The sequence below is a fragment of the Botryllus schlosseri genome, chromosome 4 (assembly GCF_051294905.1).
Source record: "Botryllus schlosseri isolate E-star chromosome 4, Bs_hap1, whole genome shotgun sequence".
Classification (NCBI taxonomy): domain Eukaryota; kingdom Metazoa; phylum Chordata; class Ascidiacea; order Stolidobranchia; family Styelidae; genus Botryllus; species Botryllus schlosseri.
The window spans coordinates 22,512,173-22,537,106 of record NC_137239.1 but is presented as its reverse complement, the minus strand read 5'-3'; the positions used below and the strand labels follow the sequence as shown (position 1 = coordinate 22,537,106).

Here is a 24,934-nt window from a genome sequence, read left to right as displayed (position 1 = left end):
TAAGGGGTATTTTCGTGTGAGGGTTTACTATGACGTATTATTGCAACGTGACGCCTATCTTTCTTATATTGTTCAAGTACTGCGTTTACCTAATCTTTGACATCTACCATCATATTGCTTTAAGATGACGCTAACATGTCTTAGATATAGGTATAAGTTATGAAGATTTAATATGAGAATAGTTGGTTGTTACTGCAGTAATTTAATAGCGAGTACTACAACTGTAGGTATTAATAAGGCGTCATAACTGACCCCGCCCCTATACTAGTGTCAGGACCCTTCACCCCAACGGGACAAAAGTTTGAAAATTTGATGTGTAATGGACCATAGGACAATAGAAACATGTGTATTTAAAGACCTTTTGGGGTAAGGCATTGGAGCATATGAAAGTTCGAAATTCACGATAAGCCTAGTCTATTGCCTATGAAGCACGATATATACGAATGAATAAAAAAGCTTAAGCACACCAATACTGGAAATTAAGGAATATAGCATGATTACAATTGGGATATTGGTTCACATATGACTATTATAAGTGAGATGGTATCATTTTGTGCTTATCTGGGACTGTGTCGTATGCATGTTAAGTGTTAGCTATACCATCAGTTTGCTTTACCAAAAATGGCGCCACCATTTTTTTATGTATGCGAGCTTTTACAGTGAGCCGAAGTATGACTGATATATGTATGCATATTGCATATCTATGCCATGTATGATGTCCACATGAATTGTACACTCAGTTGCAGTATCCAATTATTGCATATAAAGACGACATCGATGCGTCCGCTAGTTTCGGCGAACTTGTGACTCTATGCCAATGTAAATCCGCCAGTCTGAAACAGAGCCCCAAACGAAGCATCCAGTAGCAGACTATATCCAGAAAACCGGACATTGACGGAGGCATTGCGGAAGGGTTTGACGTCTTTTGAGATTGAAGGGTGATGTTCCGATGTCCCTCTGAAAAATCTTGACATGCTATTGATTGGATCGGCTGCTTGCTGCAGTTGCAAAGTATACAGAAATAAAGCAGTGCGATGAAATGGGAGCGACTGCTAACCGAAATTGCAATGTATACATAAATGAAGAAGCTCGATTAAATTTGCTGGAATCGCTCCATAAAGCCGATGAGCTAAAGATGGAAAGAGCCAAGAACATAGAGGTATTGCATTCGGAATATCGTTACGACGAACCCTCAACAAACCCCGCGTTCTGTTGGACTTGGAATGCCCAATCTCCGAATCGACAGCACGCAAGTAGGCTACTTGATGATCCTAAGTAGTAACGACTCAAACAAGGGGTCGGTTCCTGGACTAATTGCGGTTTGATATCTGCATCTGGAAGATTGGGGAACTCTTATAAACAAGGTGGCCGGCAAATTGGTCAACTTGAACTCTGTGTGGTATTGTTTTTTGTGGCATCGATTGGCATATTTCTTGTATATTATATGCATGTATATTGTCGGCAGAAAATACCGTCACATTTATGGTGTAAACACACCTTGGAGTATTGAACTGTTATTAATCGTGCATGAATATGAATAGGTTAAATCTTGACTCGTGTTGTGATTGACGTATGTTCCGTGTGCCAACTTAACCGAGTTTTGCATAGATACTTCATTGCTGTCTGCATGATAATTATTGGAGTATGTAGGTTGAATTAAGCCAAGGGGCTTGTCTATTGTATGAATAGTTTGAGCCTCTGGACCTTCCAAGGTCACTGCTTCGTTCGATCAATCTACAACCAATGCTTCAATCGACGTCGACAAAACCGGGTTGTATAAGGGGTGTGGAAAAATGTGGAAAAGCCAGGAGATGGGGTTGAGCTCTGTGAAGTAAATCGAACCAAGTGTGGAATACTTGCATGGCAAGCGCCATGAAGCTACACTATAATCAAATGGAGGCACCAACTGAAGGTCTTCTGGGGCTCAGCGTCATTTCTTGGCAATTTCAGTGGACGGGGGAGAGTCTGAAGACGAACACATCGATTACCTCCTTACTATCTGCGAACGCCAATCTATAAAAAGAAAAGATCGTCGAAGGATCACAACTGGGGTGCTGATTTTACGGAATTATTTGGTCGTCGGATTTTGTATTTAGTTGACACAACAACAGGTTTTCTGCGCCGACACGGGAAGCGTCCTCAAATTGAAAAACGTCGTGGAAACCTAATACCCGCCAAGCTGGGAGGAGCGACAACCTATAGACATGAAACTACGTGATATAGGTGACTCCTCCCACGTTGACTCCTTAGTAATAATCAATTTCGACGGACTATCGGCTCCATTTGCGATCGAGAAAGGAGACCTCTCGATATTGTAGGTCTAAAATGGATTGATCATGTACAACAATTACCAAACATAGCGACTGAATTTGAATCTCCGCCTAATGCAAACGAAGAGTTGTCTTTAGTAACGCTTCATGACGGGATCTCGTGTGATCAACGGGACGGAACCAAAGTCGGAAGCAGTCTTCGCGACACTGTAACCGATGATGGGTTGATGGAAGCTGCAAATCAAATAAGCGTCGAGCCGGCACGTTGTCTGTGTCGCCGCAGGCCGTTGCCGCTGGCGCAAGTGCCGAGATGGTAATCACCACTGGCGCGAAATGTGTCGAGTCAGGAATCCCTGACGGCACCATTCAGTAGACGTCGAGCGTGGAATGCCCGCTGGCGTAAATAAGGACCTGCACGAGAAAACTGGTCCTGAAAGCTCTCGTGGATGCACTTGTCCGAATAACTGTAACAATTCGGCCCATAGCTTGCATGCGACAGCAACAGAAGACGTCGAGCGTGGAATGCCCGCTGGTGCAAAAGAGGACCTGCACGAGAAAACTGGTCCTGAAAGCTCTCGTGGATGCACTTGTCCGAATAACTGTAACAAGTCGGCCCATAGCTTGCATGCGACAGCAACAGAAGACGTCGAGCGTGGAATGCCCGCTGACGCAAAAGAGGACCTGCACGAGAAAACTGGTCCTGAAAGCTCTCGTGGATGCACTTGTCCGAATAATTGTAACAATTCGGCCCATAGCTTGCATGCGACAGCAACAGTAGACGTCGAGCGTGGAATACCCGCTGGCGTAAATAAGGACCTGCACGAGAAAACTGGTCCTGAATGCTCTCGTGGATGCACTTGTCCGAATAACTGTAATGATTCGGCCAATAGATGCATGACGACAGCCACAGTTATGAGTAATTTCCCAAAAGGTTCAAACAAAGCAGCTGTTACCGGCTAACCGGACACACGTCCGGTCATGACCGGCAAGGAGTCGGGGGATTTTAAGATGCACGTCTCCCCAGAAACGGGCCCCGGCGGCGACCGAATCCGCCGGCGTGACGGTAGGCGTGGGCACACGCCGAGATCAGAGGTCAGATTGAATAGGTTGGGAATCCCCGCTGACAACGAAGAACCTCGCCCTCTCTCCACCAACACCAAAACCCCGTTCATCACGAGATTCGCATTGGGCCAATAACTGGCCCAATTACTATGTAGCCTAACCTTACAACAAGACACCAGTCCCAGCGTGAAGACGGAACTCGAAAGTCTCTGTGCACAATCGGTAGCACTGGCGAAACTGTCATAAAAACCTCCTGACTTTTGACTGGCCTAGAAAATATCGCCATTCCTGAAGGAGTCTTGACAGCCGTTTATGATCCATTTGCTTCCGAACTTGATAGCCTGCGGGGCCAACTCAGCGCCCCACAATCCATGAAATACCAATGCGACATCGAACGTAAGGACCCATCGACTAAGCCTTTCGTTTCTGGCCCTTATAACCTGACGCGGGAGGGTCAGGCGAAGGCACTAAAGGAAGCAATAGATATAATACCTGATTTTGGTATTATTGAACAAGGTTTTGCCGAATGAAAATTGACTATTTTTGTTGTTCCTGAGAAAATGAATGAAAGACTACAAGACAAGGCGAGTCGCACTCGATAGTAGCAAGACGGACGTCAGAGGTAAACCCCCACCAAGGGCGTAGCCAGAAAAAATATTTGGGGGGGGGGCGAAAAATTCGATGACGTAAATGAGTCCCTCCCACCTAAAGATAAGGAAAAATGGGCTAAAACGATGGTCTTGGGCCCATATTGGATGATTAACACAACATCTGAGGCGATCTTTATGCATATATTCCGTTCATATAAAGTGATGTGTGATTGTAGAAAACTCTGACGTCAATACTTTCGCGCGAAGCGCGAAAATTTTTTGGTTAAAGAATGAAATTTGTTCATTATATTGTTACTTGCATATTACAAATACGTTTTCATTATCAGATTTACCGGCAAAGCTGATAGAAGTGGTGTCATCGAACATTCAGGGCTAGTACGCTAGTACACTTGAACTATGTTCATAACACACGGCAAGACTATTTAGAGCAGTGGTTCTCAACCGGTGATCCGCAAAGCCTTTTCAAGGGATCCACGAAAATTCCAAATTTGCAAAATGGTTGATAACCTAATAATAATAAGCTATTTTTGGTTTGTTTTAAATTAGAGAGATGATGAAGCACTTTCGCTTCATAAATGCTGAAAGTTCAGGACTCACATAAACAGAGAATGGCCGTCTGAGATGAAATATTCCACCGCGCAAAGTCATTTTAATTGCCAATAGCCTACTTATACGAACACAATGCTATTTAGGAATGTTTTGCTGGGGTTTTAGAAATGATTGTATGCAGAGATCCATTTTCTCCTATGAAATACACCGACCGCTATTCCAGAATAACTTCACGATGAGCTGCTAGATAGAAATGACTAGGCTGGAGGATATATTGATCCATGTATGTCGCCATCATAGCCAAATGTGTCGTAGGACGCGTTACGCGTTATTATTACATTCGCCACCACCTATCTCTGTGGAAATGGATTCTCGGCACTCGTTCATATCAAATCGACGACGTGGATTTTCAAGACATAGCCCTGTATTTCAAGAAATGCAGCTACAGAATTCGCTTTAAAATAATAAAAAGTCGATGTTATTTTCAAGAAAGGTAATTTCGCTGTTGTTTATCACTAGCCTACAGATAATAATTGCACAAGACAGATGAAGGTTGCATGATAATAGAGGCAAATTTGAAATAAGAACTGGGGGTCCGCCGGGGTACGTGAAGGTGCAAAGAGGGTCCGCGACGACAAAAAGGTTGAGAACCACTGATTTAGAGTTTGTATAGGGTGGACGCCGAGCGGGACAGTTGTCATTTATTGCTGTTACTTCATGACTTGCGGAGAAAGCTGTCACCACTCAAGAGATCGCTCATACACAAGGTCGTAGCCAGAATTACATTTTTTTATTGCGGGGGGAGGGGGGGATTTTTATGAGTTTAGGGAAGCTCTCCCGTGGGAACACCTCGCAGAATCGTACATCCTGCCATGGACTATTTAATCACTACCCTTTATTGAGTCGATTCTTAGACGAACGCACACACATACCCTATGGAAGTTTCCAGTTGCTTCCAGTTGAAAAGCTGTGTGCATTTCGGACCTAGTCGCGCGGAGCGTACATGTTTTCGAATAAATGAAAGTATTTGATCAATAATATTGGTACGTGTATATGAGCAAGTGGATTCCATTCTTAATAATTACTTCGTTGAAGCACGGTTATTTAGTGACCTCTGGTAAAGATTGATGCTAGTTTAGAGATTGGAATTGCTGATATATATACCAGACCAAATTACAAAACTCCTTTGATCAGACTCGTGCGATTTCAAATTAGCACTTTTTAAAGGGAGGTGGCGATATTTTCCTGTGCCAGTCGCATTCATGTCGGAGAAGTCTGATTGCAGGGACAGGATCATTAGGCGACAGCCATTTAAGTACCCGAAAATCTATATCGAATACATGAGTCGGTTTTATGGCCGTCAATCATTTTGGGAGCGCACTTTGCGGAGTCGCATGTAATAACCTACTTTATATGTCTTCGTGTGTCCCGTAACGGGAATTGCCGGAGCTAACAGTCCCCAATCCCCATACTGAACGGACAACCCTAAACTCAATCAACCCAACAACCTTGAGTTACTCTCGTGTATCTACTGGTACTGTTGTATTCTCATAATTAAGAATGCAGCTAAAATCAATTGTGGGTATTTGCGGAAGATTTTTTTTCGGGACACCGATAATAAAATCAAGACAGTTATGATCATGGACACTAGATCGCGCGAAGCGCGAAGAAAATTTTTAGTTTGCATTCATCTGCCCTAAAATAATGTCATATTTATTGATTTTACGAAAAATTTTCCAAAAATTTGGGGGGGGCGATCGCCCCTTTCGCCCCTCGCTGGCTACGCCAGTGCCCCATCCCAAGAAGTGTACATGATCGCTTACTACAGTCCGACGTGGGTAACTCCAGCGGCGAAAGACTATGATCCAAGCACTACAACGCTGAGACACCTACCATCCCCAACTCTAGGATGGCGGATGGAAACGACGCTGGTGCAAGTTAGACGATCGCAATCGGTGGCTGAAAAAGAGGGGTGGTATAAAACTGTTAAACGAACTGATGTGTCTCATGGGAAGCAACAATTGCCAACTAGCGCGCGTAACCGACCCGAGGGAACGACGAAAATCAGTGATGAGGTATCCACAACAACGCGAGTGCATCCGGTTACCACTGCAAACGCTCTTCAGGACCCCAGAGATGATGGCGAAAGCGACGTCGGAACGGACTACCAAAACCCGGACCACAATCGTAAGGTAAGTACCGAAACAACTGCTTTGTATTCAACAGGAGACGACAAAGACGACTCGTCCTCGAAGAGTGTCGAACTAATGAATACTATCTTGGAGTCAACGATGGCTGATGCATCACCGCTGCCTGGGCAGAAAAACCAAGGGTTGGGAACATCCGCTCCTGATGAATATTCCCGACTATCAAGAGCCACCGTGGGGAAGACAACCACAGATTTCGTTTACTACAACTATACTCGATGGCTGCACGGACTGGTGATGATGGAAGGTGGATATAAGGTAAGAGGATTATCCTTGATCGATAGGATGATTGTGTAAGGTGCAAAACTGATACCTATCATGGAACCAGTGGTTGTAATAATGGTGGTAACAGGGTTGATAGCTCTGGGGATTGTGTTATGGGTAGGTTGTATAAGGTGTCGTCGAAGTATAACCTTAAGTCGTATGAGGAACACGAGGAGACGAAACGGAACAAGTCAATGGATGGCGATAAGTGTAATACGGAACACAACGGAGAATGACAAAATTTGAAGGCAAGGGAAAGTTCTTAAAATTTAGGTATAAATACAGGATATACGTAGTTTGTATAGGGAAGTAGTAAAATGTGATGTTATAATTTTGGTAACACGATAAGTAAAGTTGTGATAGGTATAGGACGTGTAAAAATAATCATGATGACGCATTGTATATAATAGGTATCAAGTGAAGTATTTTACGTAATGGGCGTAAACGGGAAAAACTGAAACCTCGTAACTAGAAATCTGCTGATTCTGAATGATCAAATCGAGAGAATTATCAAAGAAAAAGGTTGACCTCTAAAAGTACTTAGTCAATAAAGTGATCACCATGAACGGGTGATGTTGGTGTATAGTTCACTAGTTCCAGTAATTCAATCAGGATGCCACTAGATTCGCGCGAAGAATTTAGAACAGTGATTCCCAACCGCGGCCCCGAGGGCCGCATGCGGCCCGCAGATAGCCTTGTTGCGGCCCCCACAAAATATTAAGAAATCGAGTATTGACAAAAAATAAAATTTTATATTTATAAAATGCACGTACTTAGCTTGGAGTCTGGAGTTTTTAATTAGGATAGCAGGAATGTCGTGAGTAGACTGCTAACGTTACGTCGCTGCTGTTTCAATGCAATGTGCCCTAACTTTGAACGAGCAGTAGCTATAGATATGGGTATAGACAAGATCACAACTGCGGCACGCCACACCCTCCAATTGGGGAGGGGGCGAGCTCGAAGGGGGCTCCAAATTATTTCGTGAATAAGCATAAATTATGGAGTATTTTTTTTTAAATTTGTGCATCTTTTTACTCTGGGCGTGATTTCATGCTGCCAAATATCTTGGCTTTTGGGTACTTATCCCCTCCAAAAACTATATTTATCGAAATGGGCATATCGGCGTTTGCCATTACCGCGCCACGACGCACCACGACATCTTAAATTTTTCGCCATGTAACATGCGACTCCAAGAAGTGCGTCAGAAAACCTTGACCGAAAAGGACTGCCCTTATGCTGACCGAAGCTTCGTTATATATACAATATACTGTCTTGGCAATCTGAACCTCACAAGACACATATCATATCGCACGGACAAATTATATTTCAGTGAAGAAATACCAATTTGAAATTGTGTGCGTCTCTTTGTTTAGTAGCCTACGTTTGGGCTATTCTATATTTTTTGATATAGCAGACAGGAGGTCACGAAATAACATCATATTACGGGGTCATACCAACGGGTTCTACAATGTCCAAGACACCTCACTTAGCTCTACCGGTAAATATGATTACGTGAGCAGCACGGACAAGAAATTGATAGCAATAATGCAATTCCCAATAATATGGACCGATTCTATCATAAATTATCGAAAATTTCGCACTTGGCGCTGGCTCACTTAACGGTACAGCTAATTTCGCGGTAAAAGCGAACAAGGTGATAGGGGTAGGTTTTTCACCCTATGGGAGCCCAAGACCAGAGTATTTTTTGGGGAGGGGGGCTCACGAAGTGCTCTTTCGTTCCTGCCAACGGATATACGCCCGGAGATGTTTAATTATTATTGAGGGGCCTACCTTTTCAAACACACCTCCCTCGGCTCTACCTGTAAAACTGATTACGTGAGCAGAGAGAGGATAAAAATTGATAGCAATATATATGCGATCCCCGATCATATTGACCGATTCAATTGTGAATTACAGAAAATTTTCGCACCTCACGCGTTTAGGCAATGAAAGCTGACTCACTAAACGGCCCGAAAGCAGCCTAATTGGTAGTCCTACGACTACAGCTCACGACCCAAGCGTCCGAATAATTAGAAAGTTACTGTCGTACTGATTCCAAAAATACGAATTGAAATCTCGCCAGGGCAATGAAACTGCTCCGAAATAGCCACCAAAGATCGATTGTTCTGAACAATGGGAGCGCAACAACACAATGACCATAACAATGGCCAATTGCTTAGAGCGATTGATCGGAACAATGCCAATTTTCACATTTTGATTACTATTTTGGGTCCGTTTCATTGTCCTGGTATTCGTGCGGCCCCGACCGTACTCTGAAATTCTAAATTTGGCCCCGACACCGAAAAAGGTTGGGAACCACTGATTTAGAAGATAATGGCCGAATTTGGCCAATAACATTGTTTCTCGCAATTGTCTTGTGCACCCCATAGAGCAGTGGTTGTCAAACTTTTTTAGACACGCTCCCTTTATGATAGTGAAAAATTTCGTGTCCCCTTATCGTCATATCAAAAGATACAGCCAGAATGCCAGCAATCCCTGCAACGATATAGTTTGATGGCATAGAAGGCTATGACTGTTGTTGACATAATTTTCAAATATGAAATAAGTACTATACAAAACTACTACTCAGAGCAATAACTATGAATTGCAGGAGAATCGAGCGGACGCGAAAAATAAATTCAGTTGCCCGCAGCTTCGCGCCCCCTTCAGATGCTTTCACGCCCCCCCCCACTGGGGCCCCCCAGTCTGAGAACCACTGCCATAGAGCAATCAACCGAACTTCTGGAGGGCTTTGTCCCCTAGACCTTCCATGTCACGGCTACTTGAAAGCGCGAATAAATTTCATAATTCGTGACTAATATCTGTAAAGAATATTATAGTAATAGCATATCATACAAATGCCCGCGTGATCAAATTTACCGGTAGAGCTAAGGGTGTTGGTGTCTTCGCAAGTTTAGGGCAAGTTAATGATATGCAATTATTTAGTCACACATCCTACGTGGGGGTCGTTGTTATTACTAATTAATCTCTTGCATGTTGTTATTTCGTGACTTCACGGCTGCTACATGGGTAAAAGATATTGGAATTGCAAAAATGCACCAGACTAAACAAAAAGAAGAACCTCTTTTGTGAGACACACGATTCCAAGTTGGCATTTCGTCACGAGGTGCGGCATTTTCTCAGATTGCCACATCAGGTATATTCGATGCCGACCATTTAGGCACGTATATGAACATCTGACAATTGGACAATGAATATATATATATATCAACGGCGCCGAAATGCATATCTCTATATATTAAACTGAATCATTTTTTCTTCTTCTGAGGGATGGCGGTAGTCATATTGAAATCAAGTCATGGACGTAGCGCGACATTAAATCGCGCCAGGCGCGGAGAAAAATTTCAAATGTAATGATTCTGAAGAATTAATTTTGGGCCCCCATTCGAGCACGCCCCTCAATTGGGGGTTCTGCTGGCGGGACTTCATATATTTAGAAGGCATGCAATTATTGATCTTGAGCTATTATGTTCATACCACACGGTAAGACTATTCATGAGTTTTTGGAGGGTGAGCGCCGGGCGTGCTACTTGTAATTACTTACTTGGTTGAAGTATAGAATGTCAACATGGAATGGCAACGACTGATTTTGCAGCTTCGTTCCGCTTCGCTGAGGCTGTAGTCAGAACTGTTTTGCGTAAGCGACTGTACGATTTGTGGCAATCCAAAATTTATCTTTTCCGAGGGCAGAATTCACTGAATCTGGCCTTGATCGAAAGCTAATGTCGCACTGATTCCAAAAATGCAAATTAAAATCTGGTCAGGCTCCGGAATTAGAAGAAAAAGTACCCTCAACATCATGCGTTGTTCAGAACGATCGAATGACTGCTGAACAATGACCCATTGCGGCTCTTCAATTGTTCGGACAATGCCGATATTTCAAACTTGGAGGGCGGATACTGGGTGGTTCAGTGCCTGATCATATTTTATTTATATTTTCGGAATCGGTGCGACAGTAGCTTTCGATCAAGACCAGAGTCAGTGAATTCTGCCCTCTGGAAGATAACTTTTGGATTGCCACAAATCTTACAGTCGCTTACGCAAAACAATTCTGACTACAGCCTCAGCGAAGCGGAACGAAGCTGCAAAATCAGTCGTTGCCATTCCATGTTGACATTCTATACTTCAACCAAGTGAGTAATTACAAGTAGCCCTACGGAGGTTAGTTATCTATAGTGTAGTGGTCGGGAACTGTTTTCGACCGAAGAGCCATATTGACCCAAAATTTTCAATTGTAACTCCCAAAGAGCCATACATGTCAATCAACTGTTACGTCACAATTGAATATCGGTGACTTTGGTAGCACTAATATATGGGATTCGTAGTATAGATTACTATCCCAAGTAGGTTAGTAATCTATAATTCGTAGTGTGCGCCATATTTTCTGCCCATATGCGTAGGTGCAGCCAACCATGGTCACAACAGTAGTATCTCAAAATCCATGCCCTTGCGTTTCACATAGAAGTACTGTAGAAGTACTGTAGAAGTACTGTATAGAAGTACCGTAGAAGTACTGTATAATCAAGTCTATACAGTAGGGATTGTATGATATTTAGGACAATAGTGGTTCTATTCCAGCACCACCTTTATTCGCAAATAACGGAATTGACAAAATACGATGAATGGTCGGTTAATTACAGCTGTAACGACGTTATAGGTTGGCATAATTCTATGATCCGTAAATACGCTACGCGGATGTTGGAATTTGGTGCATTAATATTTAATCGCGACTCGATTTCTCTGGAGGTCGAAGGTCTTTTGAGCGAGACGTTACAAAATTGCGACCTCCGATATTTCAATTATATTTTTGTGTAACTACTCGATTGTCCATGTATGCCCCTATATAACGTTTTTGCATCTGGCGCTTTCGGTTCTGTGAATAGCTACTTTTTGATTCATATTTCCATAAAACTCGGTGTGCACTTTTTTGCCTTCGTGGCATTGTGTGCCAATGTCACCGACTCGTTCCTATTGGGGACTAGACTGAAACCACAACAACGCTGTCGGATGGTTATGATGTGGCCTATGAACAATGTTGCCTCTAATTTCTCAGGAGTCTGCGCGCACTCGACCAAGTCACTGCACGGTCCCTTGGACAACAGTGCGTAACGACTGAAAAAAGGTCATGAATTCGGATTTCTTGAGCGTGGCACACGTTTTTCTGTGCGCGGCGACTTTAAAATTAGGGCGCGGCCGCGCACGCGCGCAGCTCAGAGGGAACAGTGCCTATGAACATGCTCGAAATTTGCTGTCTTGAGGGATTATCTAATGCAGTGGTTCCCAACCTTTTTCGTCTCGTGCCCCCCTTGGCCGATATTTGAGCTAAAATTCCCCCCCTACGAAAAAGTTGCCTGTGACTAAAAAAATGTGCTTTTTAACGCGCAACCATTTGTTAACTGAGCAATTAATGACCAAACATATTCAAATACGTCCGAACTATGTCGAATGCGGACCGCACTAAACTTTGGTAAAGTACAGTTAAATTTGACCGGTCATGTAGCCGCTGACGAAAAATAAATGAACAAGTCCGCTTGCTATGAACTTGATTTGAATCGATGAATTTGGTATGTTTTTTACGTTAGCTCATATGTTGGCTTAAAAAGTTGAACAATTTCACTAGCGGCCTTCTTGCTGAATTCGGCTTGACGTTGTCCTGGTTAGTAATAATTTGGTTGAGAGGCTGTCGCGGGCCCGACGAAATCGTCTCGTGAGCCTCCATTTATCAGGGCGTGTAATATCTACGGAAGGCATTTAAACACACACCTAGTTTGAAATCCGCCAAAGAAACATACAATTCTCAAGAACTAATTTCTACTTAACAGTTCTATACCATAAAAATCTAAAAACCTTGTAAACCCAGTGTATCTTCCGATACAATGCCAAAGCCAGATTCCCCCTAAAAAAATTAAGCCAGATTCCCCTCTAAAAATTTCAAAATTCCCCCCAAGGGGGGAATTCCCCCCGGTTAGGAACCACTGATCTAATGAAAGTATAGGCTATCTTAACTACTTTTACAATATTCACTCATAATTGCTGGACGAAATCGTCTGTCGGGCCTTATGCTACCCGCGGGCCGTATGTTTGACACCCTTGAACTACAAGGTGTGAGCGTCAGTGGGTTAGGGGAGGCAAGTGAGGCAGTGCCACACATGTCGTCAGGGATGGGTGAGGAGAAATTGTGGAGTGTTCCTTTATAATTGGTATTTCACATCGATGTTTGTAAATGGCTAGATTTTAAATATTTTAATTATGATGATAATCAAATGCAATTGTGGCGCTGATTCAGAAAATCTAAATATCGATCGACTTCTAAAGTATTCGGTGTGATATAATTCTGCACTTCACACATACATTTTTACGGCGGTGGTAGAAAGCTACTTACCAATCAAGAGTAGGCCTACATATAGCTATGGCAATGTTTTTAATTGGAATTTGTAATTGTGAATGTCACTTACAGGGCAGTCAATTTCTCGGTGTATGTGGATTTGAAAACTGCATAGTCCGACCAGCGTCGCTATGTCCGCTATTCTCTTTGACCAATCATGGTATCGGGCAATCAAGATTTCGAGGCGCACGACGGCGGTAGGATCGAATTCACTGATGGTGTTAGTCACCGTCATCATCATCATCATCATTGGTTTATTAGCAATTTTTATTAGTTCAATACACCACAAAAATGCGATAAAATGAAAAGATAGGAAGATGTCGAAGCGACTTGGAGTAGTCCATGGAATCAGACACCCACCTTGGCCTAGTCGATGTAAAGAGGAGGCATGCACATGCACAGTGAATAAAAGTAAAGAAGATAGTATAAAAAAGAAAGCGACAAGAAATAGGGTGGCATGTCATGGAAAGCGAGATCGATAGGTCAGTCGTCCCGTCGAGACAGCAACTTAAATTTGGGAATTTTGAAAGGGGGTACGAATCCCTAACCCTGGTTACCCCACTGTGTTGACCCCTCAAAGACATTTTCATGCTGTCACGCGAATTGTTGAAAAACTAGGAACCTTCTCCGATCTACCTGCGGCTTGAGATTCTTATTCAAACACCAGTCCAACACACAGCAGAGTATTTTACAGCGTACCTGTTCAAACAGCGAGCGACGTCTCGAACTTTCTTAAAACTTGTGCCACGAGGTAAGCACACTGGCCAGAGATTATACGCGGCATTATGACGACACAACACAATCAATACTCCTAAACACTTCTAACACTAGTACAGCGAACATTATTCACAACAGTCTAACAATGTCTCAAGCATTATAAAATTATCATTTTCAACACTCCTTCTCTTGGGACATTTTTAACTGTTCATCATGCTGGCATTTGCGTAACACCAATATTATCTCTCAAGTAACAGAGGTTTGTCGACGTAAAGGCTTTGTCAAGATATCGGCCAATTGATCATCACTTGGTACATAACGAATTTCAATTCTATCACCATCAAGTTCATCTTTGATGTAACCAAATTTTATTGCAATGTGCTTGTTTGCTTGGTGATTGACAGGATTCTTGCACATAGCAATAGCACTTTGATTATCTTCATATATCGTGATTGGTCCATCAATCTTTCTCCCCATTTCGTCATGCAACTGACGAAACCATGCAGTTTCTCGAGCGACAAGATTCAACGCAATGAATTCGGCTTCAGCAGTAGACTGTGCCGTTACAGTTTGTTTTTTCGATCTCCATGCAATAGGACCATTGTTTTTCATTATTACATATCCAGACGTTGACTTTCTGTCATCTCGATCTCCACCAAAATCAGCATCTGCGTAAGCCATAATTGTATTCGGCTCACGCTTGTAAAGTATCCCATAATCAACAGTTCCACGAATGTATCGTAACAAATGCTTTATCATCTGCCAATGGTACACAGTCGGATCACTGCTATATTGACCCAGTTTCGCCACAACAAACGCAATGTCGGGTCTGGTATAAAGTGCCAGATAAAGCAGACTTCCAACTGCTGCTTGATAAGTAGATCCATCAAACTTTGTATCAGTTGACTTCGACTTTTCTAGTTTTGCACCAGGATCCATTGGAGTAGATGCCGGTCGACAGTCAGACATTATGAATCTTTCAAGCACCGACTGAGCGTAACTATCTTGCCCAATCCATATGTAATCATCTCCTTGTTTCACATGCATTCCCCCCAAAAAATGCAGCTTTCCCATATCTTTCAAACTAAATTCTTTTTGAAACAAGGATTTTGTTTGAGCTATCGCATTCTCAGATTTTCCAGCAATTAAAATATCATCGACGTACACCGCCAAATAAATATTTTCCCCATATCGTGTTCCAATATATATACATGGGTCGGATACAGTTTGTTTAAATCCCATTCCAGTCAATTTTTCATGAAGAACTTGGTTCCAACAACGCGGTGATTGCTTTAACCCATAAATTGATTTCTTCAGCAAACACACCATGCTCTCCTTCCCTTTTACTACAAATCCTTCAGGTTGTTTCATATACACTGTTTCGTTTAGTTTCCCATGGAGAAAAGCAGTTTTAACATCCATCTGATGAATTTGCAAACTCTTCTCATTCGCTAAAGCAATGAAGGCACGAAATGAGCTTGCATGCACCACAGGTGCGAACGTTTGTTCATAATCTCTTCCATATTTTTGACTGTTTCCAAGTGCAACAAGACGTGCTTTTGCACGGTTCACTTGCCCATTCTCATCATACTTATATTTCAGTACCCATTTACATCCAAGTATCTTTGCATCAGCAGGAGCTTTGACCAACTCCCACACTTTCAAATCATGCATTGATTTCATTTCTTCTCGTGCAGCTTCCATCCATAAATCAGAATGCTCAGAGTTCAATGCATCTTTCAGGCCTCTTGGCTCTGCCAAGAGCACATCAGTAGCTGGTATCGCGTGCGACAATAATGAGACTGAAGGATCATCTTCAACTTGTTCTTCAGTCTGTTGGAAACTTTCATCGTATGTAAGTCTCGGGTGTGGTTTACCAGCATTCAAACGTGTAGATCTACTCAATTCTACAATTTCTTCTTCGTTACCACTTCTCCCATCATCATGTATTTCCTGATCGTCATCCATTACAGGATAGATGAAACGCGATGCAGGCATTTCAGGCTGAGATTCAGCCACTTCTCCTTCTTGACCAAATCGTGTTTCGTCGAAACGAACATGACGTCGTATTATTACTTCTTGCCTTTCATCACTCCATAAACGATAACCTTTCGTTAACAGGCCATATCCCAGAAATGTACATATTTCAGCTTTAGCAGCAAGCTTGCCTCTTCTCTCACTCTTCGGCAAAAACGCATAAGCTTTGCACCCAAACACCCGCAGATGCTTCACGCTAGGTTTGGTGACGTGATAGACTTCAAACGGTGTTTTACAATCTAAAGCAACAGTACTACTTCTGTTCCTCAAATAATTAGCGGTCATAATCGCTTCAGGCCACAGATGCGGTGGCACCTGCGATCCATGAATCATAGCAGCAGCTCTTTCACAGAGTACTCTATTCAGACGTTCAGCAACGCCATTTTGCGGAGGGCAAGCCCTCACAGTTTTCTCATGCCGTATTCCTTTCTCTTTAAGCCAGGATTCACATTCATTACTGATATATTCGCCACCATTGTCAGTACGAATACATCCAACACGTTGTTTCCGAAAATTTTCTTGATGTAGCACGAACGCTCGCAACTCTGCAAACACGTCGGCTTTTTTCTTAAGGGGAATCACCCAACTCACGCGACTGTAATTATCCGTGAATGTAAGGAAATATTTCGAGCCACCAAGAGACTCGGGAGCAATTGGTCCACAGACATCAGAGTGGATCAACTCCAACACACGCGTTGCCCGTCGCTCTGAACGTTTAGGAAAGGGCAACTTTGTAGACTTCCCCATTATACAAGGTTCACAAAAATCAAGCTTCAACGGACCATTAAACTCCATACCGTTGACCATTTTGTTATTCGCCATCTTTTGTAAATTATCATGTCCAATGTGGCCAAGACGACGATGCCACAACTTAGCTGAAACGGCTCCAGCCAGACAATTTTCAGAAACATTGTCTTTCACAAATTCCTCAACAGTATCCAGCGGCAAATCATCCGCTATATCACAAGTATTACAATCGATGCCAGCCGTGGATAATTTGGAAGGCACTCCTTCTGAGCCACGCGGGATTTGAGAGTCATTGACAGACCCTACATCACCGACTTTACTGGCCACAACACATGGTTTATCAATTCCGTTTCCAGAGCCACCAAAACAGTTAACTTTGTTAGTATGATCATCACTTTTAGGAGAACAATGCTCCTTCTCGATGGGGCGTGGTAGAGGCTCGCGCATTTCTTTTTCGTTACAAGGGCGGAAATCCATCATATACAAATTGTCCACGACACTGCCAGTAACAACATTGAGCCCTGCATCTCTATCAAAAATGCGAATACCATCCGAATCAAAAACGACTTCATATTTGGGATTATCAACAGCGGCACTCACGGAAAACAGTGTTGTTGATAAGTCGGGGACATAAAGTGCGTTTTGTAAATCGGCAATACCAGTTCTCTCGCCATTTTCATACATGGCCATACGAAGGGTCCCAATACCCTCAGCATATATGACTTTACCATCACCTAATTCAATTTCCACACGAAAAGGTGTCAGTTCAATAAACATCTCAGAAATGCAACTCATATGACTGGTCGCACCACTGTCACAGATAACAGACAATCTGTGTCGAGACAGGCAAACAGACGTAAGCATCAGATATTGCTTACTCACGCGAAAACGATCGCTATTACCACGATGCGGTATACCCAGGTTTCTACTTTCCACAGGTAAAACAGCAGATGAATAAAACAGAGAATGTCTCTCTTCTACATGCATCGAATTATTTTCTCGGGATTTATCATTTCCACTATCAGCATAATGAGCAGTTCGACGCTGAAAACGTCCTCTGCCTCTATCAGCAGATCTTCCTCGGCCATAACCACGAGGCTCAAATTCCCGACCACGGGGATCACCATCATTTTTCAGATCCCAACACATGGACCTTTTATGTTGTAGAGAACGTAGCGTTGTCGGATAACCTGCTAGAGCCGTAAGCCTGAGTCCAACGTAGGTTGTGACTTACGTAAATACTTAACTAGCAGTGGCGAACGCCTGGCCCTGCGTTAGTCCTTGATCTGACAGCTCAACGATGCATGCGACGACAATTGCCTCAGATAGATGTATTGGTCGAATGAATATGAACAGTAGTAGCGTATGAGTCCCATGAGGGATATCTGAATGTGCGCGTCTATATATGGCGCGATACAAGAAGAAGGGCGTGGTCACGTGATAAACAGCGTGGTACAATGTGAGTAATGGCGTGTTTTATATTACAGGGTGTATGAACCGTAAGAGGGCGCAGGGCGTTCCACATCGTCCTCATTTAAAAAGAGCTAATTATAGCGACAATCCCAATATATAGGAAAGTGGATATCATAATATTCACATGAATGGATGCGATAACAGCAATCGAAAGATGAAATAATGTATTGATGCAATATTTTAACACCGTGGTAGCAATGAAACGGTATGAGTTAGTGAATGAACTAACACGTTATGGGTTGGATTGAATATAACCTAATCAAAATGAAAAGGACAGGGAATTGCGTATCTGAGGCAAAATTTTGTATTTTATTAGAAGGACAATACCGGACGAAAACGAAAAATAAATGTGCGGAAAGGAAACGGCATTATGTACGCAGTGTCCGTTATATCGTAAAAACAACATCCCGATTGGAGACCGAACTAAAATGCCGGGCAGATATGGGTACATGTATGGAGTATGGCGATGGGTAATCGTATGGTCAATTGGATAGGTAACGGCAATAATTGCAATATAACAAGTGTATAATAATGTGTATTTTGGGAATACCGTATTCTTAAAGTGTGATAGCCGAAACACGTGGTTCAAGATACCATTGCATTACGGCATTAGGGTTAAGAAAAAGGCAATTGTATTATTGCTTTATTAAAATGAAAGAGAAAAAGGGAAACGGATGGCGAGCACCGACAAAGGGATTCAAATTTCCGCCAATCGATCTAATATAGGGCAACAACCGGCACTGTGTTCTCAATACTTATCCACTGCGACGGAGGGATAATCAGTGTGGTAAGAATCCGGTAACCCTATTTACGAACGAAAATAGGACAACCAGATGTGTGTTTATTGTATGCCGCTAGAAATGCCATGACGATAACAGCTGCGGGAACGATTATCACATGATACGATACGGAAGCGGAGAAAATTATACAAAATTAAGTAGCAAGTATATTGAAATGTAGGGAAAAAGAAACCCCGAATATGTTCCAAGAAATGGCTGTCAATCAAAATCCATTCCGGGTATAGGATGGTTCCCGCGATAATCGGTCGTACAAGAGAAATGTACTTTCCACGTGCAATGGCGGAGGAATAATATAATAATACCCCAGCAAAGGGATATATATAGAAAAGGTCCTGAATCATAATATTTCAAGTATTACGAAATTCGCTGCGTTGTAAAATGCGAATGTGTCTTATGCAAAGACCGAACAATGATTATAACAGCTTTGCCATGTGGCTGCGAAAGTAAAATCAGTTCGTCCGCTGTGTATGACAGCGAGAGCTATATATAAATTAGCCGTGGGATCGCGAAAATGCCGGTTAAGCGGTAAAGTTAGTGCTCCTTGATATATTTTATAAGGCCACTTTGTCCAGAGTGACTCTGCCGCGGAATTCTGGTATATTTGGTATACACGCGAACAACGAAAAATTCGCGTTGTGCTTCACGATTACGACGGGTTTAATCGTACCAAAGCGCGATAGGCGTAGCTGATGTCGTACAGTACATGGTACATGTATTCCCCGAGTAGTGAGGCCTTTATGGGTCGCGCAGCAAAAATAGTGTACCAGTTCCTAGTGTCCGGCGTATATTTTACCGTAGCGGCGAGTGAATAGTCCTTGTATGAGCATGAGCATGTCGGCATTTGGCGATCCCCGGCGGAGTGATACGTTTTTTCGAATATACGAATCTAAAACGAGACGAAAGCAGTATTTGCGAAAAAAATATGCATTTAATACCAAGCCTACACACGAAATAACATAACGTGTAAAATCAGGCAAATGCAATACGATAAGGAAGCCTTACGTAGCCGCGACCAGATATGTTTTGGTTGGGAATACCAATTGTATCTGAAAATGTTTCGTGACGCGCTAGCGTGACGTAAAGACCACGTGCATTGCGTAATAAGAAATACTACATGCGGCCGGGACATGAAAACTATACCCGAGATTCCGGGTATTTTAACAAACTCGAAGGTTTTGATATTTGTGACAACAATTATTCGAGTGAACAAAGAAGAAACATTGCGCGTAGAATATGTCGTGTCATGTAATAATGAATATTATTCCCGGACGCGCAGTGCTCAATGCTTATACGAAGACGTTGAAGCGTTATATATAATGTTATGAGTAGCGTCAATTAAGAGACAAGTAATACGACCTCTTGGTGATAACGGTACGTTGTCGGTACTTTGTAACCGGGTTGAATATAGTTCCCAATCTAGAAGTCGATAGAAGTTATGCCGGATATTCCGGGTGTGTTGACAAGCTCAAAAGCGTATAGTGTTGAAATATTGTCATGTTAATGTGAATGAAATTGAAGCGTGTAACGCGGGGACATTGGTGCTGTGATTATAACGAAGTCGCAGCGTGAAAATAAGGATAATAGATGTCCATAATATTGATAATTGCTTCAATTGTAGCTAAAAATATGTGTGTCAGAAGCAATCAAATTAAACAATCTGAGTGCAGCTAACACGCAGTTAAGTCGAGAAAGTTCCCAAAGCGATGTATACTGTATGCATAGTATACCACAAATCCACACATATCGCAGGATTTGTGCGCCATATGCTATCCAGATATATAAAGGTTTCCGGAAATAAATTGACGTGTGCCGTTAAACACGTCGCGACAGTTAACGCACAATTGCGTAAGTAAGAATCGTGCTTCACATTAAAAGTATATATATAATATACAGTGACTGTAACGCTTTTGTAAGTACGGACTTCCTAGTTGATCGAAGAAATGACTCAGATTGCGGTGCGAACGTCAGCATCAGATTTCGTAAATATCGCGAGTCTGAGCGCTGTAGACACACGAGTTTAATTACAACACTGACCCCGTCCAACCGCTTGATCAGGGCGGAAGTTCCGGGCCAGCGTATGCAATCCCGTGGCCGACGCTTTGAGAAGACTCGGATACCCCCGGGTCGAAATTAGTGCCTTAGATCGCAACGCCACCGAAACCATTCCTGATTTCCTAGGTCGGAGTAGCATATATGAAACGGGAAATGTCCGTGATCAAATATCACGGGGTGTTTAAATGATATTACTGCGTCCGAATGGCATTGCAGGTAAAATATATATGTATCGCATGTGACTAGGTTGACGGTATCGCGGGTAAAAGGACATAGTATTGCGGAAAAAAAATTCCAGCGTGTTAAAGCGCCCTTATTTAGGTAAAGGTAAATAGAAGAAAGCAAATATGTCGAAGACCTAGTATAAAGGTGTGTCCGTGAATTTATCACATTCCATGAATAGGGAATTTGGTAAGGACATAATGTACGCGCTAATCGCATTTGCGCGGAAAATAGTGTGAAGTTGTTGAGCGTTATGGAAATTAATGAGCGGTGCGTAATATATAAGAACGAACCGAAATTCAACAGACTGTTGGTAAAATTCCGAGTTTTGTCTGTTAATATGCAACAACGAATGTTGAAGGTATCGAATCAACTGGCATAAAATGTCTCGGATATTACAAAAGTGGAAAATAACTTCCACATTCATATAAATCCAAGCTCAATGTTGATGTAAGTTAAGGTGAATAACGATACTTAACGATATGTTCAAGTAACGCTGTAATGTACTTAAAATGATATCACCATTGTGGTAGAAATATATCAAGTAAGCAGGATGATTAGAACGCGTTTAACTTTGATGTTTATTTCGCGTTAAGGAGAATGTATGAGTTCAATTTTTTTTTATCTGCGCTGCACAGAAAGAATGGTTTAGTGACCGATAATAACCACAGACATTAGCTTTAAATAGCGTTTCAATCTGCGAAACAAAATGGCTGAAGATGTTTCGTTGTGAATCTATTGTTTATCGAAACAGACACACGCGTGCGGCAAGGAATTAAGAACTAACTAGCGCTTAGGTAACGCAGAGCAAATTAAAAATGGTTCCTCACCGATAATGAGGTCATATACGAACCAGATTGTGAGGGTGCGTTAGTACAGTTGAAATTACTGTTATAAATTGAGAATGAATTAGAACGACATCACGAAATAATGCACGTTTGTTTGCAAATGACAGTTGAGCATTATGACTGTTGAAATTAGCAGCAGACAATCTCAGCGCGTATCCCAAAAGCACGCGGGGAATAGATCTCCAAAGTAATTGATGGAGTAGTAATCCCGTAAGTACGTATTTGGGTTAATATGCAATTCGATTGATTGTTAATGAGTGTATAGTCCGAGTACATAGACTTATAGAGTACTCGAAAATTAAAATGAAGACGATATTACCCGGCCAATAACAAGGCGGCAACCAGCAATATCAAGGTAGTGCGGACTTATGTTAAAGTCATGAATCCGAAACAAAATGGTGGAATAACGAATCATAATTCGAAATTTTGTTGGGGTGTTTTAAAAAAAAATGCAGAACGAACGTGGATTTTACATCACAGCTGTAAACGCGCTTATGTCGGCGTTCATAAGTAAACTCTGCACTTCAAATATGCGGTTAGAGCGCGGAAATTTCGAGGTATCGTCGAAGTAGCGAATCGAATGTTGGTTTCGAACGTTAGGAAAATTATATTGATTTACTAAAACCAGAAACATGGCCGGATCGTTGCTACGTATTGCAGCGGCAGATATATAAACCATAGTACATGTAGCGAGCAATAACACACGAATTAAATGGAACTGTAAATGCAAAACTGCTTTCGTTCGACAATTCGTATATGCAAAAAACTGTACCGTAAGGTTTGGGAGTCCGAGTGCGGTTTCTGGAGTGTCCATAGTGGCTGACGATCTAAATCCGATATTGAGGCGGCGATGCGTCTTTCGTTGAAGCCGAAATCATCTCACGAGATGCACCATGTAGAGAACGTAGCGTTGTCGGATAACCTGCTAGAGCCGTAAGCCTGAGTCCAACGTAGGTTGTGACTTACGTAAATACTTAACTAGCAGTGGCGAACGCCTGGCCCTGCGTTAGTCCTTGATCTGACAGCTCAACGATGCATGCGACGACAATTGCCTCAGATAGATGTATTGGTCGAATGAATATGAACAGTAGTAGCGTATGAGTCCCATGAGGGATATCTGAATGTGCGCGTCTATATATGGCGCGATACAAGAAGAAGGGCGTGGTCACGTGATAAACAGCGTGGTACAATGTGAGTAATGGCGTGTTTTATATTACAGGGTGTATGAACCGTAAGAGGGCGCAGGGCGTTCCACAATGTCCAACTTTACCACAATGATCAAATGTACCAGTAAATTTGGGCTTACCGTACTTTCCTTTCGCCTGATAGGCTTGAACACTTTGAGGCGGAGAAACCGAAATCACGGTTTGCACTCTCACCAGCAAATCTTCCAACGAATAATCCGGTTTACTTTGCATTTCGTTCACAAGATACGAACGCGTCACATCAAAACTGGACGGCAAATGCTTTATCACTTCGAAAACCTGGTCACTACCACTAACGGCATGACCCATACAAGCCATTCTTTGAAACAGCAATTGACATTCTTGAATCTTTTCAATAATATTCGTATCCGTAAAAGTCGGCATCATTTCAATCTGCCGTTTTAGTGATAGAAACATCATCGAATTCTTCGGCTCAAACTTCTTCTCCAGATCCTCCCATATTTTCTTCGGATCACTATGATGCTCTTCCGGTACAGCCGGTAACACAGAGCCATCAAGATTACGCAGTAATATTCCGGCGGCTTTAGTCTTTTTAGACCTGGATGCATTCTCTACATCTCCTTCTGCTACGTATTCCCATAAATCGTTGGCCATTAATTGACCTTTAACTTGTGTCTTCCACGTAGGCCAATTACTCATCCTACCGCACTTCAACTTATCCATATTATTAGCAGATGACATCGTTGCTGTTGAGCAGATTAGCAAGGGCGCATAACCTTTGTTGAAAAACTAGGAACCTTCTCCGATCTACCTGCGGCTTGAGATTCTTATTCAAACACCAGTCCAACACACAGCAGAGTATTTTACAGCGTACCTGTTCAAACAGCGAGCGACGTCTCGAACTTTCTTAAAACTTGTGCCACGAGGTAAGCACACTGGCCAGAGATTATACGCGGCATTATGACGACACAACACAATCAATACTCCTAAACACTTCTAACACTAGTACAGCGAACATTATTCACAACAGTCTAACAATGTCTCAAGCATTATAAAATTATCATTTTCAACACGAATAATAATTCGGGTCGTCATGTAAATTCACTAACGAGTTGCCGCAATCTTGATAAATTAGGTATAAAATTTGTCAAAGAGCCATATCTTATTCCCAAAAGAGCCATATATGGCTCGCGAGCCATAGGCTCCCGACCACTGCTATAGTGGGACCATAGTGTCCTATATGGTGTCGACACAAGCAAATCTCACGGCTCAGTGAAATTGATTCAATTAATGAATTCAATGAATAAAACCAATGATGATGATTCACGTCACAATTTCCATTTGGCTACAGGCAATTTGACGGTCATTTTTGACCGGCTTGCCAAGCATTAAATTTGGTAAAACGGGTATCAATCGAAAGCTGACTCTGCACTGATTACAAAAATATAAATTTTATTCCGCTAGTGGCCCTGGAACCCCCATATTCAGCCTCGAATTTTTCAT

General features: G+C 42.4%; 1 long non-coding RNA gene across 1 annotated transcript; it reads right to left on the bottom strand.

The window, feature by feature from the left end:
• Nucleotides 1-18,186: 18,186 nt before the first annotated feature.
• LOC145437462 (uncharacterized) lies at nt 18,187-23,515 on the bottom strand. Its single transcript, XR_013914670.1, has 2 exons — nt 23,245-23,515; nt 18,187-23,190 (listed from the first exon to the last, which is right to left on the bottom strand). It is a non-coding gene; the product is annotated as an uncharacterized LOC145437462 (long non-coding RNA).
• Nucleotides 23,516-24,934: the final 1,419 nt, after the last annotated feature.